The 16033-nt window shown below is 38.0% G+C and overlaps 1 protein-coding gene across 6 annotated transcripts in view; it reads left to right on the top strand.

Moving 5' to 3' along the window:
* Positions 1-222: 222 nt before the first annotated feature.
* Positions 223-16033, top strand: part of ZNF518A (zinc finger protein 518A) — a 58404-nt gene continuing 42593 nt past the window's right edge. For 4 of the 6 annotated variants that reach the window (XR_013338836.1, XR_013338835.1, XM_077779333.1 and 1 more), the window contains exons 1-2: positions 223-294; positions 2827-2912. The gene's annotated coding sequence lies outside the window, so the exon portion shown is untranslated. Of the gene's footprint in view, positions 295-488; positions 842-870; positions 1001-2826; positions 2913-16033 lie in introns of those variants that run through there. The other 2 variants (XM_077779319.1, XM_077779325.1) reach the window with 2 other exon arrangements.

Here is a 16033-nt window from a genome sequence, read left to right as displayed (position 1 = left end):
TCTGCAGCTGCTGTAGAACACAAGGAGAGGGTGAGTCACTGGCGTGGCAGGCATCGGGGAAGCGCGCTACTTTGAGAGGTCAGCAGCGAGTCCAGCTCAATGGCCTAGTCTCGCCAGGCTAAGGGGCGAACCCTGCCGGCCTCCGTCCTCTTCCGCTCGTCTCAGGTACTGCCTGGCGGATCCCTCCGCCGCAGCGTGCGCTCCCGGTAGCGCCGCGATCGGCTTTTCGGCAATACCCGGATGGAAGCGTAATGGCCGCCATCGGGGACTCGCAGGCAATGGGGACCAGGACAGGTATTCCCTATGAATGGGGCCGCCCAGACTTGTTAGGATGCCGGGACTTCGAGATGGCCAGCCAGGGGGCAAAGTGCGAGTTTGTGGGGGTGTTCGGGTCCCCTGAACCGGCTCAGGGATCCGCCTCTTGTGATAGGAAGCGCCTGCTAAATAGTCCCGGCTATTCAGCGCTTCCGCCTAACTTGCCGCAAAGTTTTTCTAGAGAAGTGGGCTCTTTTACTCGGCGCTCCTGCAGGCTGCTAGAGCTAACCTCCTGTTTCTTAGATGCGTTTGCGCCACGTTCGGGCTCTTTGAACTCCACACTCTCCCACAGCTTGGGAGCGGGAGCGCGGCGACAGTGTGCCTCCGCGCGCCCGAGGGGAGCCGAACCCCGGAGGAAGGGGCGGATCGGGCGCGGTGTTTGGGACGGAGCGGGGCGCGCGGCGCTCGAAGCACCCACTCGGCGCATTCCCGGGCTGGTGGAGACAGCATGGGCAGTCCTGCGGCCGCACCCCTCGAGCTGTAGATTCGCAGGCCCACGGCAGCCCGACTCGACGGCGTCCCCATTGTGGGTCCAGTTTGTGGTCATTGGAGGTCTTTTCTTGCAGATACCCACCGTTCTGTGGCGCGCGCTCCCTCCTCCAGAGTTGGCCAAAGGCGCCCTTCCTTGCAGACCCCAACCACACCCAGTGGCAGATGGATTTCTTTGTAACTGGCTTTCTCACTTGTAGGGTCCATTTTGAGTCTTCTTAACATGGTGTCCTCATTGTCAAGTAGACAGCTTCTTCTAGATGGATATGGGTACTGGAATATGTGTAGGGTGAATGTGTATGAAGTGAAATGTTGTAACTTAAGTAGATCAACCAAACAAATGTACCTTTAAGGTTCAGAATACAAAAGTTTAGGTTCAGGTTTCTTTTTAGGTTTACGTTTGGGGATGTTTAGTATATGTGAGCTATTTTAGCGAAAACATTAGTTCAGTATGTTCGGATATCAAAAGTCTAAAAAAAAAAAGCCACCAGAAAAATAAAGTAAGTCAATATTTGAGAAATTCGTAAGAATTCCTGAACTTTGTGTGGTTGCAGCAGTGGTGAAACGAGACACCAAACTACATCAGAGTAGGAATTTCATTAGAGCCTCTGTGTGACAGGCCTAGTTTACTGTGGTGGGTTTTTTTTGTTTTGTTTTGTTTTTTTGCTTTTGTTTTTTTTTTTAATGTAACAAGGGATCTGATGTGAGTGTACTCTAAAATTAGTATCCTCAAGTTGAAGAGATAGAGACCATTTAAGTTGATGCAGTGGAATACCCTGACGTCTTTCAAAGTTTTAACTGCAGGTCCATAGAAAATGGATTCATTATCTCTCAGCAAAACTGTATGTTTCTGATATTCATGAAGAAAGGCATTGCATTGTATTAAGATTTTTCAGGGCATTAGCATTTCATGAGGATGGTAAGCATAGTAGACCCCGTTGATTTTTGTTAAAATTCCCATAAATAAGATGATCCCCAGGTTTAGAAAATTGTTAACAAAAGGGAAAGGAGGGATAAAATAAAGGTATCTAACCTATTTTGCACATCCAAAATTTTCCTTATTTTTGCAGTGAAAGTAAGTATACATACCAATTCAAAACGTTTTAGGTCTGGTTTTATGGAAGGGTAAAAGGATTAAGAACCCATGATGAATATTTACCTACTATGTACATTGATAAAGTATGAGCTTTGAAATGGTTGATATTTTTTTATTATCATACTTAAGATCCTATCCTGTTCTTTCATAGTAGTATACTCTGGTCCCAAGTTTTTATATCTTGAAGCATTCCAGAGGATGTATTTTAGCATAAATATACAATTTGACTTTAACATGTCATGACTTTCAACATGTCATTTAAAGTACTTTTATTGTTTAGTTTTCTGTTTGGAATTGTTCTTACTGAAGCATTGTTTGCTTTAGATCATTTAATACAGCCTATTTTTAAATTTATGTTAAAAGACTTGAGTTTTGCTCAGTTCCTTCAGGTACTCTACTAATAAAATTTTTGTGATAAAGCACTATAAGCAGAAGAAAAGAATTGTAATAAAGTTGAAGTTTTTATTAATCATCTGATCCCAAGTGTGTAGGCTATGAATGTTTCAGTTCTCTGTGGGGTATTGGCTTCACGTGGTCAGCAATTTTCATGGGATATTAGCACAAGTGAGTATTAAGATGTAGGATATCTGGGGTGGTAGTAGGATATCTGGGGTAGAATTAGAGCTAGATTGTTCTAAAATTGTGATTTGGGGCAAGATTCATTTTCCTGATCTAGTAATAAACAAATTGAATTGGATTGCATCTAAGCTCCCAAGGTTTGAGTTTTCTGAATTTTATAAATTTATGATGTTATCATGAAGTAGCAATGTGGGGTTATTTGCCTAAATGCAGAGAGGGTTTTTTTTTTGTTCCTTTTAAACTTAAACACATAAGTTGAATGTGAAGCATGATTGAATCAAGAGCATAAAAAACATTTTACTAACAGTTTATGCAGTCAGTTTTAAACTCTTGGTCTTCATTTCCAGATATCGTCTCTTCTTTTGATCACTGTTCCTGATTGTGGCTTTGTCCAAGCATTAAATTGCGTGCCTTTTGTTCCTTGAAGAAGGAGGTATGGTAAAGATTGAAGTATTACAACATGTAGTCTATTAAGCAGTAAGTTAATGTATTTTGATATTGGACAAAAATACTTATAAATTTTCATAAGTTATAGTTTTGCTTGGCTTAAATAAAAAATTCTTACAGGTTTCCTTTTAATGTTGGCAGAAGAGGTAGTTTTGGTTTCATAGTTTATTATTTAACATTTCATTAGAGAGCTAAAGATAATTTAAGCTGGATTCTTCTAAACGTAAAGACAACATTAAGGGCTTCTGCGTAATGAACGATGGAGATATATATGGTAGGACGACGTTTTGAAGCTATATAAATGACCAGAAAGAGTGTTTGTGTTTTGTTCTGGTAAGTGTAAAGTAATGCTCTTTAAGAAAAACTGGTAGATATTTGTATCATGATTAATGGCATCTACCTTATGAATCAGGAAAGGTACTTGGGAATCACTGTGGAGTTATGACTTGTTTCCTGAAGGCAATCATCTGAATATCTTGGTGTGAACAAAAAGAAGGGGAAAAAAAATCTGCCATCGAATCCACAGTATTCTAAGGAAAGCTTTGCAAACTCAATGGGAAATATTGTGCCCTTGTACAAAAATATAGTTTATCTACCGTTGAAACACAAGTTTCTCATGCTATTTGTTTTGGGTTAGGTACTGGGATACCACAGTATCATAATTACCCTCACCAAATGCAATAAGTATACCCATAAATATAACCTAAGTTAGAAATAAGATTATGTATGGGGCACCCAGGTAGCTCAGTTGGTTGAGTGCTCGACTTCAGCTCAGGTCATGATCTCACAGTTCCTGAGTCTGAGCCCCTTATCGGGCTCTGTGCTGACAGCTCAGAGCCTGGAACCTGCTTCAAGTTCTGTGTTTCCCTCTCTCTCTGCCTTTCCCCCGCTCACACACACATGTGCGCTTTTTCTCTCTGAAAAATAAACAAACATTAAAAAAAAAAAAGATTAGGTATATAACTACTAAAAAAGTAGAAGTAGACTATACCAACTTAAATGATTACTTTAGTAATCATAACCATGTTTTGCCATGAGTTTTACTAGCAGATGGTTTTCTTTTCAAGGTCATTTTTCACAAAGGCAGAAATGTTTTATTAGAAGTTAATGTCTCACAACTACAGTGAGTACAAAGCAACAAAGCTTAGATACCAGGTTATTATTTATGTTCATTTATATGTTTTATTTCTTCCTATATAACAATTGTTTGACTTCTTACTGAATTAGGATTGTATGGGTACTGTGTTGTTTTTGAACAAAGTAAATGCTGAGTGCACAGTAAAGAATTTTCTTTACTGTGTTTGATCCAAAATTCTCAGAAAAAGTTACACAATGAAGAGTGAAAACTTCAAATGTAATGAAGTAAACAAGAGGCTGCTGTATGATGCCTTACCACAGTGATTTGGATTATTCCATCTTGAAATATTGTGAGCAAAGCCTGACTAAATTTTAAATTTATTAATGTTTTAAGTTTATTTATTTTGAGAAAACGAGAGAGAGAGAAAGAGAGAGTGCAAATGGGAGGGACAGACAGAGAGGGAGAGAGAGAATCCCAAGCAGACTCTGCACCGTCAGTAAGGAGCCTGATATAGGTCTCAAACTTACAAACCATGAGACTATGACCTCAGCCTAAACCAAGAGTCAGGCTTTAACTAACTGAGACATCCATGTGTCCCTGACTAAATTTTAAAATCATGATTGGTATGACTTTATAAAATAGGTATTAGAAATGTCAGAATTAAGTTGCATGACTTGAAGCTTAGGATAATTAAGTAGGTCTCACTCACATGGGTCTTATTTTAAGAAATGGTAATAGCTGAAAGCAAATATTGGTTTTATGGAAAGTTATGTAAGTACAAAATGTGTTAAAATCATCACCAATTCCTAATTAAAATTGGGTTGTTAGAGTTTAGAGCTGGTAGGAAAAAATTATATGTTTTTGTTGACCTTGAACAAAGTGGGGGTGGGGAAACTACCCCCCCCATGCAATTGGAAATCTGTGTGTATTCTTTAAATTTTTTTTTTAATGTTTTATTTATTTCTGAGAGAGAGAGCATGAACAGGGGAGGGTCAGAGAGAGAGATACAGAATCTGAAACAGGCTCTAGGCTCTGAGCTAGCTGTCAGCACAGAGCCTGATGTAGGACTCAAACCACGAACCGTGAGATTATGACCTGAGCCGAAGTCGGATGCCCAACCGACTGAGCCACCCAGGCATCCCAAATCTGTGTGTATTCTTTTGACTCCCCTAACACTTAACTACTATAAGCCTTCTGTTGATTGGAAGCCTTACTGATAGCATGAACAGTTGGTTAACACATACTTGGTGTGTTATATGTATTAGAGCCTGTGTTCTTAAATGAGAATAAAGTAAGCTAGTGAACAGAAAGTGTTATTAAGAACATCATAAGGAAGAGAAAAATACATTTGTAGTACTGTACTGTATCGAAAAAAAATCTGTGTATAAGTGGACCTGTGCAGTTCCAAGCTGTGCTGTTCAAGGGTCAGCTGTGTGCTAATTTTGTCAAGTGAATATCTCCTCGTTTGAGGAATCATCTCTCACCTATTATGTGTGGTTGGTATGCTGTCTATAAGTTGTATAGTCTTATAACCCAAGCCTAGTCATCCCTATTGCAACAGTGATTGTCCATTAATCAAGCAGAGCCAATTAGAATCCTTTGACATTGGTGTATGAATGCCAAGAGAAAGATGCTCCCTTTTTTCTTTTTTCAATATATATAATTTTTTCTTTTTGAGGGAGAGAGAGCATGAGTGGGAGCACGTCAGAGAGAATGGGAGATACAGAATCTGAAGCAGGCTCCAGGCTCTGAGCTGTCAGCACAGAGCTCAACGCAGGGCTCGAACTCACAAACTGTGAGATCATGACCTGAGCTGAAGTCAGATGCTTAACTGACTGTGCCATCCGGGCACCCCGATGCTCCTTCTTTCCTCAAGTTTTTGATCTGGTAGAGTGTTAGTACATTCTTTCCCACGTGTCTGAGAACCTTATCTGTAGTAGCAGAAAGCAAAGCCATAAATAAATAGGAGATGGGAGGTAGCATGCCACTTTCAGTCCCAGGGACCATGGTATGAGGTATCTGGTGTTCTTTTGATTCTTCAGCTACCCTGGTGTCCTTCCCAGTCCCATGAGCCAAAATTGTGTATATAAATTAGTTTGAATTGGATTGAAGCAGAAAATGTTCTGATGAATATTTTGCCCATATGAATTTAAGAGCTGTAGCTTCAAGTTGATCACATCCATCTACAATTTGCCTTTTTCTTCCACCTTATGAAGGATGTCCATTATTTATTCATTGCTCATGTATACCTTTAGTCCTTCGTTCAGCCTACAAACACTTGTTGAGGTCTACTATGTACAAGTATGGGCAGCTGCCTGGATAGTCAAGGGTTATACCTACTTGCTGAGGATGATGGACTTCCTTTAATGTAGCACATTTTTATATACTTAGGCTACACAGATAACATGAGTGTATTGAGAATAATCAGTGCTGTGCTCAGCATTTTAGTAATATGAAAAAAAAAGGAATTGTTTGCCTTCAAAGTGCTTATAGTTTAGGTAAGGAATCCAGATGAATGTGTATGAAATAACACAAGCAACAGATAAATGAATATACACTTGTATAATGTGGATTTGTATAATGTATAATGTGGTCTGAGTTCTGATAGAAAGGAAATCAGTGAGGGCTAGAAGTTTTCTTGAAGGAGGTATGACTGCAAATAGGTTTTAACTTATGAGTCATTTTGATAGGCACAGAAAATTGAGGAAAGGGTGGAGTTGAAAATGACTAAGGACTGATCCAAGATAGGAGATTGGTTTGACTGTAACAGTTTGTATTTTGGAGAAATGAGAAGTAGTGATAATAAGGTTGACTATTTTAGGTAAATCCATGTGTGAGGCATTTGGAAAGCCAAACGAATTTTATTTTCTGCTAAGGTAGAGATTGCTTTGAATAAAATGTTTATATTTCTTTCAGTGTGATGCCACTTTTGTGATACTAAGATGGAAAATAAGTGTAATCAAGTGATGTAAATTTACTTGTTATGGAAAGCATCTTGTTATATTCTACACCTTGGACAGTTTTTATTTAAAAAATTTTTTTTAACATTTATTCATTTTTTATTTAAAAAAAAATTTTTTTTTAATGTTTTTTATTTATTTCTAGGAGAGAGAGAGAGAGACAGCGTGAGCAGGGGAGGGTCAGAGAAAGAGGGAGTCACAGACTGAAACAGGCTCCAGGCTCCGAGCTGGCAGTCAGCACAGAGCCCGATGCAGGGCTCGAACCCACGAACCGCGAGATCATGACCTGAGCGAAAGTCGGACGCTTAACCGACTAAGCCACCCGGGCGCCCCAACATTTATTGATTTTTGAAAGAGAGAAAGCAGGGGAGGGGCAGAAAGAGAGGAAGAGACAGAATCCAAAGCAGGCTCCAGGCTCTGAGGTGTCAGCGCAGAGCCCGATGTGGGGCTTGAACACACAAACCGTGAGATCATGATCTGAGCCTAAGTTGGAGGCTTAACTGACTGAGCCAACCAGGCGCCCCTGCCTTGGAAATTTTTTTAAAACAGTCATTAATTTTCAGTGCTGTTCTGTTTTATACATATTATATATATGTATACATATAATATATATATACATATTAATATATATACACACATATAATATATATACATATTAATATATATATACACACATATATAATATATATACATATATATTATGTATATTATATATGTGTATATATATTATATATATGTGTATATATATATTATATATGTGTATATATATATACACACACACACACACAATTAGTTTCTTTCTTCTTACCACCCCCTTTTTGGGAGATCCCCTGGTAACAGTGGCATAACCATACCCTTCCTCTAGAGATACAGCCAGTTCAAAACTTACGTTGCAGTAGATGTAAAAGCATTCTGAAAGAAATAAAGAATAAAGTTAATGTTTGATTACTCACATAATAATTGTTTTGAGCTCCAGATACTAGGAATGACATATAGGTTAATGTGTCATTCTTTCATTAAATGCTTTTGTTAACTTAGCCTCCTTTTTTCAATAACCAGTTAGCTGATATTCAACTCAAGAGAATTAGCATTTGAAACAATCCTATATACCAGGGTTGGCAAACTTTGCCATAAATGGCCAGGTAGTAGATGTTTTAGGCTTTGTTGGTAATATGATTTCTTTATACCTATCTGCTGTTGTTGGAACACGATAGCAGCCATAGACAATACGTAAATGAACAAGTATGGCTATGTTCTAATGAAACTTAATTTACAGAAAGCAGCAGACCACATTTGGTCCACAGGTTGCTGGTGTGGACCACCTATCATAGATTTAATGAGACATTTTATGCCACAGCTTCTTATAATCACCTCTTCCCATTATCCTCCTCTCTAGTAACTATGGATCAGTTATGTATTATTTTCTGAGCTTACCTCTTCCACTTGTTCACTTCATCTCCTTTTTTTCCTCCTTCATCATCACTTTTTCTCTTTTTGTTAGATCATTTTAATAAGCATGTAATCATACTGTAATTTCTCCCAGTTTTAAAAAACAAACAAAACAAGCAAAAAATAACTCCATTTCAATTTTTTGTCTCTTGGTCTTTTATAGTAAAACTCTTTAGAAGAGTTGTCTGGGGTCACCTGGGGTGCCTCAGCTGCCTGGGTGTCTGACTCTTGATTTCAGCTCAAATCATAATCTCACAGTTCATGGGATTGAACCCACAAATTCTCCTTGACGTGTCCCTGCTGGTGATGCAGAACCTTCTGGGGATTCTCTCTCTCCCTCTCTGCCCCTCCCCTGCTTGCGCATGCTCTCTTTCTGTCAAAATAAACAAACATTTAAAAAAAAGAGTTGTCTGTACTCCATCTATATCTTCACTTTTCTCCCTCCCATTTTCTCCTAAGTCCATGCTAGTCAGTTCTACTATATACTGAAACTGTTCTAATCCATGTTACCAGTGGTCTTGACATTAGGTCCAGTGGTCATCTTACTTGAGAGAGTTGATCAATACCTGATCCTGGGAACACTTTCTTCATTTTGCTTTCAGGACACCACTCTCCTAACTTACCTCACTGGTCATTCCTTTCATCTTTACCAGCTGATTCCTTCTCCTCTTTTTCCTCTAAATGTTGTAGCATCTCGAGGCTCAGGCCTTGGACTTCTCTCAATTCATTTCTTCATTTGTTGAGGTTGGAACTATAAGAGTTATCCTTGACACGTCCCTTTCTCTCACAGTGTAAATGGAGTCTGCCAGCATATCCTTTGGCTCTATCTTCACAGCATATCCACGGTCTAACCATATCGCATTGTCTCCTCCAAGCCGCCATCATCTCTCACCTGGCAGTTGGAGTACAATTATCTCCAAACTGGTCTTCTTGCCTTCACTCTTATTTCCTTCCCAAATACTTTGTTCTTAACATTGTAGCCAAAGTGATCACTAAAAAATAATTCAGCTTACATTACTTCTTTACCCCAAATGTTCCAGTAGCTTCTCATCTTGTTTATAGTAAAAACCAAAGTCCTTGTAGTGTTCCCTCAGGCCTTGTTTCAGTTCTCTCATTACTTTGACCTCATACTGCTTTCTTTCCCTTTGCTGTTTTCTTGTTCCAGGCCTACTGACCTTGCTCTTCTCTGAACATGTTAGGCATAATCCACACTCAAGGTGTTAGTACTTAGGATTTCTTTTCTTGGAATGCTTTCTGCCTCAACTTCTTAAGATCTTGGCTTAAATAAGACTTTTTCAAATGAGGGATACCTGACTTCATGTTTAAAATTGTAACTTTCGGGGCACCTGGGTGGCTCAGTCAGTTAAGCGTCCAACTTCAGCTCAGGTCATGATCTTGTGGTTCATGAGCTCGAGCCCTCTATCAGGCTGTGTGCTGACAGCTCAGCGTGCTCAGAGCCTGAAGCTTGCTTTGTATTCTGTGTTTCCCTCTCTCTCTGCCTTTCCCCAGCTCACATTCTTGTCTTTTTCTCAAAAATAAACATAATTTAAAAAAAAATAAAATTGCAACTCTGGTTCTGCCTATTTTTCTCCAATCTGTTTTTCTCCACAGTATTTGTCACCTTTGAATATGTCAGATAATTTACTTAATCTTGTTTATTATCTAAAGAGCTAGTAGAGTGTTATGTCCATGAGGGGAGGGATTTTTGTCTGTTTTGTCTAATGGTGTATTCTCAATACTTAGAACAAAGACTGGCACAGATTTGGTTCTAGCTTCATGCTGAGCACTATGCCAGATGCTGGTGATATAGCAAAAAACATGACAGATGTGTTTCTTATGCTTATGCAGTTTTTATTTCAGTGGTAGAGACAGATAAAAAATAAATTGCCAAATATATAAAATATTGCTGTAGAACAAAAGTGTTATAAGAAAGAAATACAAGGGATTTAAATAGAGAATATTTTTTTTCTGGTTGAGAACCTTTAAACGTTGGAGAGACCTTTCTTGAGGTGATGACATCTGAGCTGAGACCTAAAAGATGAGAAAGATTTAGCCATTTGAAGAATATGAAAAAGACCAATTGAATTCAAGTAGGGAACAGGAGGTGCAAAGGCCTGAGATAGAAAAGGAGTATTTGAGGAACTGAGAGACTGTCGTAGCTTGCTGGAGTACATTTAAAGTTGAGGAAATTGGTATGAGGTGAAGTTTAGGAGAGAGGTTCAGGACCAGATGTCACTGCTTCTTGTAAGCCTTGACTGAGATGAAATTTTATTTTAAGTGCTTTGGGAAACCACTGTAGATTTTAAAGCAGGGAGCATTGTGATCTATTTTATATTAAGATCACGTTTGCTCCTGTGTGGCGAATGGATTCAGGGGAAGGTGGTGGGCAAGAGAGAAGCATGAATGCCAGTTAGGTTATTTTAATCCAAGTTATAGATGGCAGTGGACTGAGAAGATGGTGGTGGCGGTGGAGAGAATTCAAGATGTATTTTGGAGATAGAATTGACAGGACTTGCTTATGGATTAGTGCGGGAGTAAGGGAAAAAAGGTGCAGAATGATTCCTTCATTTCTTGGATGAGTAACTGGATGGAGGGATTGCAGTGCCATGTTACTATGGTGGGGAAGCCTGGGAAGTGGAATTGGTTTCTGTCCTCGAGATAGGGGCTTTATATACCAGAGAAAAATTTAGTTTATATTATTTGGGGAAGCCGAGGGGAAATGGATTACATGTTGATATGTGTTCTCCCAATCAAATAGCCATAAATCTTTTGATCCCCCCCACCATGTGTTCCAAAATCTTAAGTAAAATCTGCCTACTCTAAATCACTGCCACAACAAAATGACAGTGAAGAAAAGACGAGACATGAAATAATCTTTCTCCTTCCCATATTAAATTCAGTGGTCTTTATTTCACTTTAGATACATTACTTCTGATTTTCCTCCCAAATCCTACATACAGAAAATGTGATTTCTGACCATATGAGAGAAAGAGAGTGCGTGTGCCCGTGTGTGTTTTAAATCAAATTCTGTTGCAGCAAAAAAGTTTACATGATCTGTAGCATTTGCTATTTGCTACAAAGTAATTTAATCTGAAATCCCAGGAAGTCAGATATTTGGGTTGCAAATAAAAGAATAAGTGAGTGTGTTAGGACCCTGTATACCAGTTGCCTTGATTTTTGTGAGGGATAAATGAAAAATATAAAATAGAACTTTTCTTTAAGGGAGGTAAAACTTAAAAAATGAAATGATGTAACTATAAAGCTCACCACTGCAAATGAAGTGGTGAGCAATGGCTGTCATTTAAAGGGATATTCAGAGAAGGGAGAGATTAGTGTGTATTGCAGAAGGTTTCATGTGCCTGTAGGAGGTAGAATTAGAACGGAAGTTTGACTAGTATGGAATGAAGGTAGTGAGAAGGGGATGACAAGCCTAATGAGAGGAAGCAGGATGAACAAAGATAAATAAAAGTGTATGTGTAGGGTGTGGATAGCATCTTAGATATTTGGCACTGTACATCATATATAACAAGCAGTCATCTTGTCAGTAATAAGAAATAAGATTAAGGGGCGCTTGGTGGCTCAGTCAGTTGAGTGTCCACTCTTGATTTCAGCTCAGGTCATGAACTTGAGGTTTGTGGAATGCACTGACAGTGTGGAGCCTGCTTGGGATTCTCTCTCCCCCCACTGTCTACCCGTCCCCTGCTCACACTCTCTGTCTCTCTCTCTCTCAAAATAAATAAATAAGCTTTAAAAATAAAGATTAACTTGAACTGCTTCTGTATTTTAATTTTTCCATTTTGCACTCCTTCATAATTGTTTCAGTGTCACTAGCCTGCCTGAGTGGTACATGGCTCACCTGTATATTAGCATTTTGAACATTTCTAAATCTGTACTTCATTACATTTGCATATTTAACTCTTCATTTTTCATCTCTTTTTAAGTTGTTTATTAGGCCACAATGATTTGGAAGGAGCTGGCTTTTATTATGTGTGTATATGTGTACCATATATATTCTACAGAATTTATTCTTTCACTTGTTTAAAATATGATAGGTATTAGCCCTGTAGGTAAACCTTTTAAAAACTTAAAACAGCTACAAAAAAAGTAAGCCCAAAATGTATGTTTCAAGTCATGAGTAGATTATTATTTTGAGGCACTCTATGGTTCTGCTTTGAAAATAAGTTTTAGGGTTCTTTTTGTATTTTCTTCTAGATCCCTTTTAGGCTGAACTTTACATTTTTTCAGTAAGGTCTGCTGATGCATGATGCTTTTGTTTTACCTCTTGTTATATATTCATTTGACTGTTTTGAATTCAGTTATCTCTGTAGAAAAAATTTGATGACTCAGGGAATGAAATTATTAAACAAAATAATGACTAATTATATTAGTTTTTCTATTTGTGTAATATGACAAGCTGGTTACAGTTATATGTTAAGTTACAAATGGGGCAAAGCTAAAATCAGAATTTTTTAGTTCTTTGTTTGCTGTTTAAGCAACTTGAATGTAATGAAGAGCATACAGATTCTTCCTTTTTATACCATTTCAATAAAGCCAAAGACTGTAAAATGTCTTTGCTTTTTAATCTGTCGTAGACAGCAAACAAAGCTCTTAAGAATGATGCTTTTTGATTTACTCTATTCAGATGTTCTTTATCTTTGGCATTTTACTTTGGGAATCATCTTTTTATAAATATCTCTGTGTGATTCTTAACCTATGCTAACATTGCTAGTTCTCTGGTTTCTTACTCTTTATGTGGATTGTCTCTTAGTCCTCTAATTTTCCAGCTTCTATTTTTACTGTCTCCAGTACATCTTGCTTTCTAGTAGCATTCTAATAATATTTCTAAAATAGTGCTTTTATAACTTCTCTCTGCTCATGGGCTAGCCATAGCTCTTGGTTACCTTTCATTTCAAGTTCAGATCTGTCCTCTGTAGTCTGTTCTCACTTAACCTCCCTATTATACATTTTTCCTGTGATCTAGATCCTGCAGTGCCATGAGAGAAAAACGCTTTACTTTCAGTGCTACTCCATTTTTCTGGTCTGGATAGCCTTTGCTCCTTTCTTGCAAGTTTAAGTCCTTTCCTCTTTAAAGGATCTTTACAAAACCTACCTTTCTGTGAATTAAATGCAGTCAACATTGATCTATCAACTTAATGCCTTAAGAGTCTTTAGTTACAAGTAATAAAACTAAGGTAAGCTGAAAAGGAAGAATTATTTGAAGGATACAAGATTTCCTAGAATTCAAGGGCAGGAATAGATGCAGGCTGCAGTAAAGACTTGTGGTAGTAACATTGCTCTCTTGGTTTCACTCAGGAGTACTTATGAAAGCTGATGATTCTCTCCTTGCTGTTTGGGTAGATCTGCCTTTTCCTATGCCATGCTGTCATTCCCTAAAAGAAATTAACCTGTTGTCAGTAGTTTGGGAGGTATCTTTCTATAGATTGTCTATGCTTATACAAACATACCCTCATACTATCTTTCCTCCTGACATGAAAATGGGGATCTTTCCTCCTAATTTAAAAATATACTATATGCCTTCATCTGCAACTTCCTTTTTTAAAAATGAAAAAAAAATCACAATGAAATCAATTCAGTACATAAACCTTTTTGTTTATAATGTTTTCATGTGGATGGATATTCCATAATTAATCATTTTCCTACAAATGAACATTTAAGTGATACTGATATATATGTTGTACTTTTATTTATGTAGGATAGATTGTTAAAAGTGAAGTTTATGGGAGTATACTTAGATAATGTGTAGGAAGTTTATTATTTTCAAGGAAAATATAAATTGCCTAAAGTGACACAAGCAGTGGAAACCCTGAAGAGCCCAGAAACTGTAGAAGAGCTTGCAAAGATTAGAAGACCTAAGATCTAAAGAGGTACCAGGCCCATGTGGTATTTTTGGTGCAGTCATGTAATTTCAAGGAGTAGGCAGTTTTCATGTTTAGTGAAGTAATCTCAGAGGAGATTTTACATATTCTCCATAATGCCAGCATCAAAACTATTAAAGATAGCAGAAAAGAAAATTCTGAATAAAATTTTGACAGATCAAAGACAGTACTTTATTAAAGAATAATTTGCCTAACTAATGTAAAAACAGTTCAACATTATACTGCCTGTTCATTTCATTGTATAGTTTACAGGTTTCCTTCACTGTCTGAAAAAAGTGTGTTCCTGTGCCATTCATTTATGTGGAAAAGCTTCAGTGTTCTCAGACCCAAAGAATAGCCTTAGTCTTAGGCTTTTCTGATATCTTAGGGCATATCTTGTTGGTGGAGGCACAGAATAATTGAGATAAAAGCACAGATACTCAGGACACAGTTCAAAGCTGTGGCCACTTGGTGCTGACATGTTGAATTGTAGTTCCTGGGGAAGGAGCTTGTTTGGTGGTCCACTCACTGCTGGGGTGTGTGCTGCCTCTGTAAGAGATTGCTGCAGAACTAAGGCCGAACACTGTTTCTGCTCTTCACCTTGTTTTGTAAAACCAGAAATCCTCTTTGGATGTCTTGGTTAGCAAAAACGTACTAACGTAGGTCTTGTAAGTGAAGTGGCATAATGCACACTTCTGAAAAGTGAACTTTCAAAAAGCAGGCGATACCTGTATAGAAAAAAAGTCAAATTTAGATCATTATAATTTTTCCTATTTATTTTTTTCTTTTTAAAATGTTTGAATTTGTTTTTTTTTTGTCTTTTTTTTTTTTAATAGTGTACTGAGGTCAGGAAGCATATTAGTTGATCACCATTTGTTTTCTATATACAATACATAAAACTTTTAATTTGTATAACAACACTGCATTAATAACTGTTAATCTGGTAGTGCCGGCTTTTTTACTTACTTCTTTAGGTAACATGGCTCACAAATTAACTGTTAAATAAGCAAAAAATTACTTCGATAGCATGAATTTATATACCCTGAGTGACCTCTAATAGCATAGTTTTTTATTTCTTGAGCATTATGTTCGCCTCTAACTTTATGACTATTCTACAGTCTTTTCTGTAGAGGTGTGAGTCGGTACTTGTGTACTGATGTGAGGAGTATGGTGTTGAATGATACCTATTTTGTTTTGATGTCCACCCTTTACTGTCCATATTCCTCAATTTTGTGCTGGCATCAGGTTTGTTCAGAAAAAACTCAGTTGGTTTACTGCAGAATCACTTGCTTTGAGAATTTCAAAAGTTTCGTGGCTTCATGCTACTTTTTGATAACGTTTCATAACAGTGTGGTCTAGAAGCAAAGAGGCCATTTTCTTTACATCTAAATGTAAGCTGTTTGCTTGTGCTGTCATACGGAAGTTTGCCAGTGTGGAGGCCACAGTGATCCAAGGACGACATTTTAAGAAACAGTGACTTAAGGGGGCGCCTGGGTGGCTTACTTGGATAAGCGTCTGACTTTTGCTTAGGTCATGATCTCACGGTTCGTGGGTTCGAGCCCCGCGTCGGGCTCTGTGCTGACTGCCAGCTCAGAGCCTGGAGCCTATTTCAGAGTCTGTATCTCCCTCTGTCTCTGACCCTCCCCCGCTCATGCTGTCTTTCTCTCTCTCTCTCCTAGAAATAAAAAAAATAAATAAAAAGAAACAGTGACTTAAGGATGACTGGTAATCACTATAAACATTT

The sequence above is a fragment of the Crocuta crocuta genome, unplaced genomic scaffold (genome assembly GCF_008692635.1).
Source record: "Crocuta crocuta isolate KB4526 unplaced genomic scaffold, BGI_CrCroc_1.0 scaffold170, whole genome shotgun sequence".
In the NCBI taxonomy this organism is placed as follows: Eukaryota; Metazoa; Chordata; class Mammalia; order Carnivora; family Hyaenidae; genus Crocuta; species Crocuta crocuta.
The sequence above is the reverse complement of the archived record's forward strand: the minus strand, read 5'-3'. Positions and strand labels throughout refer to the sequence as shown.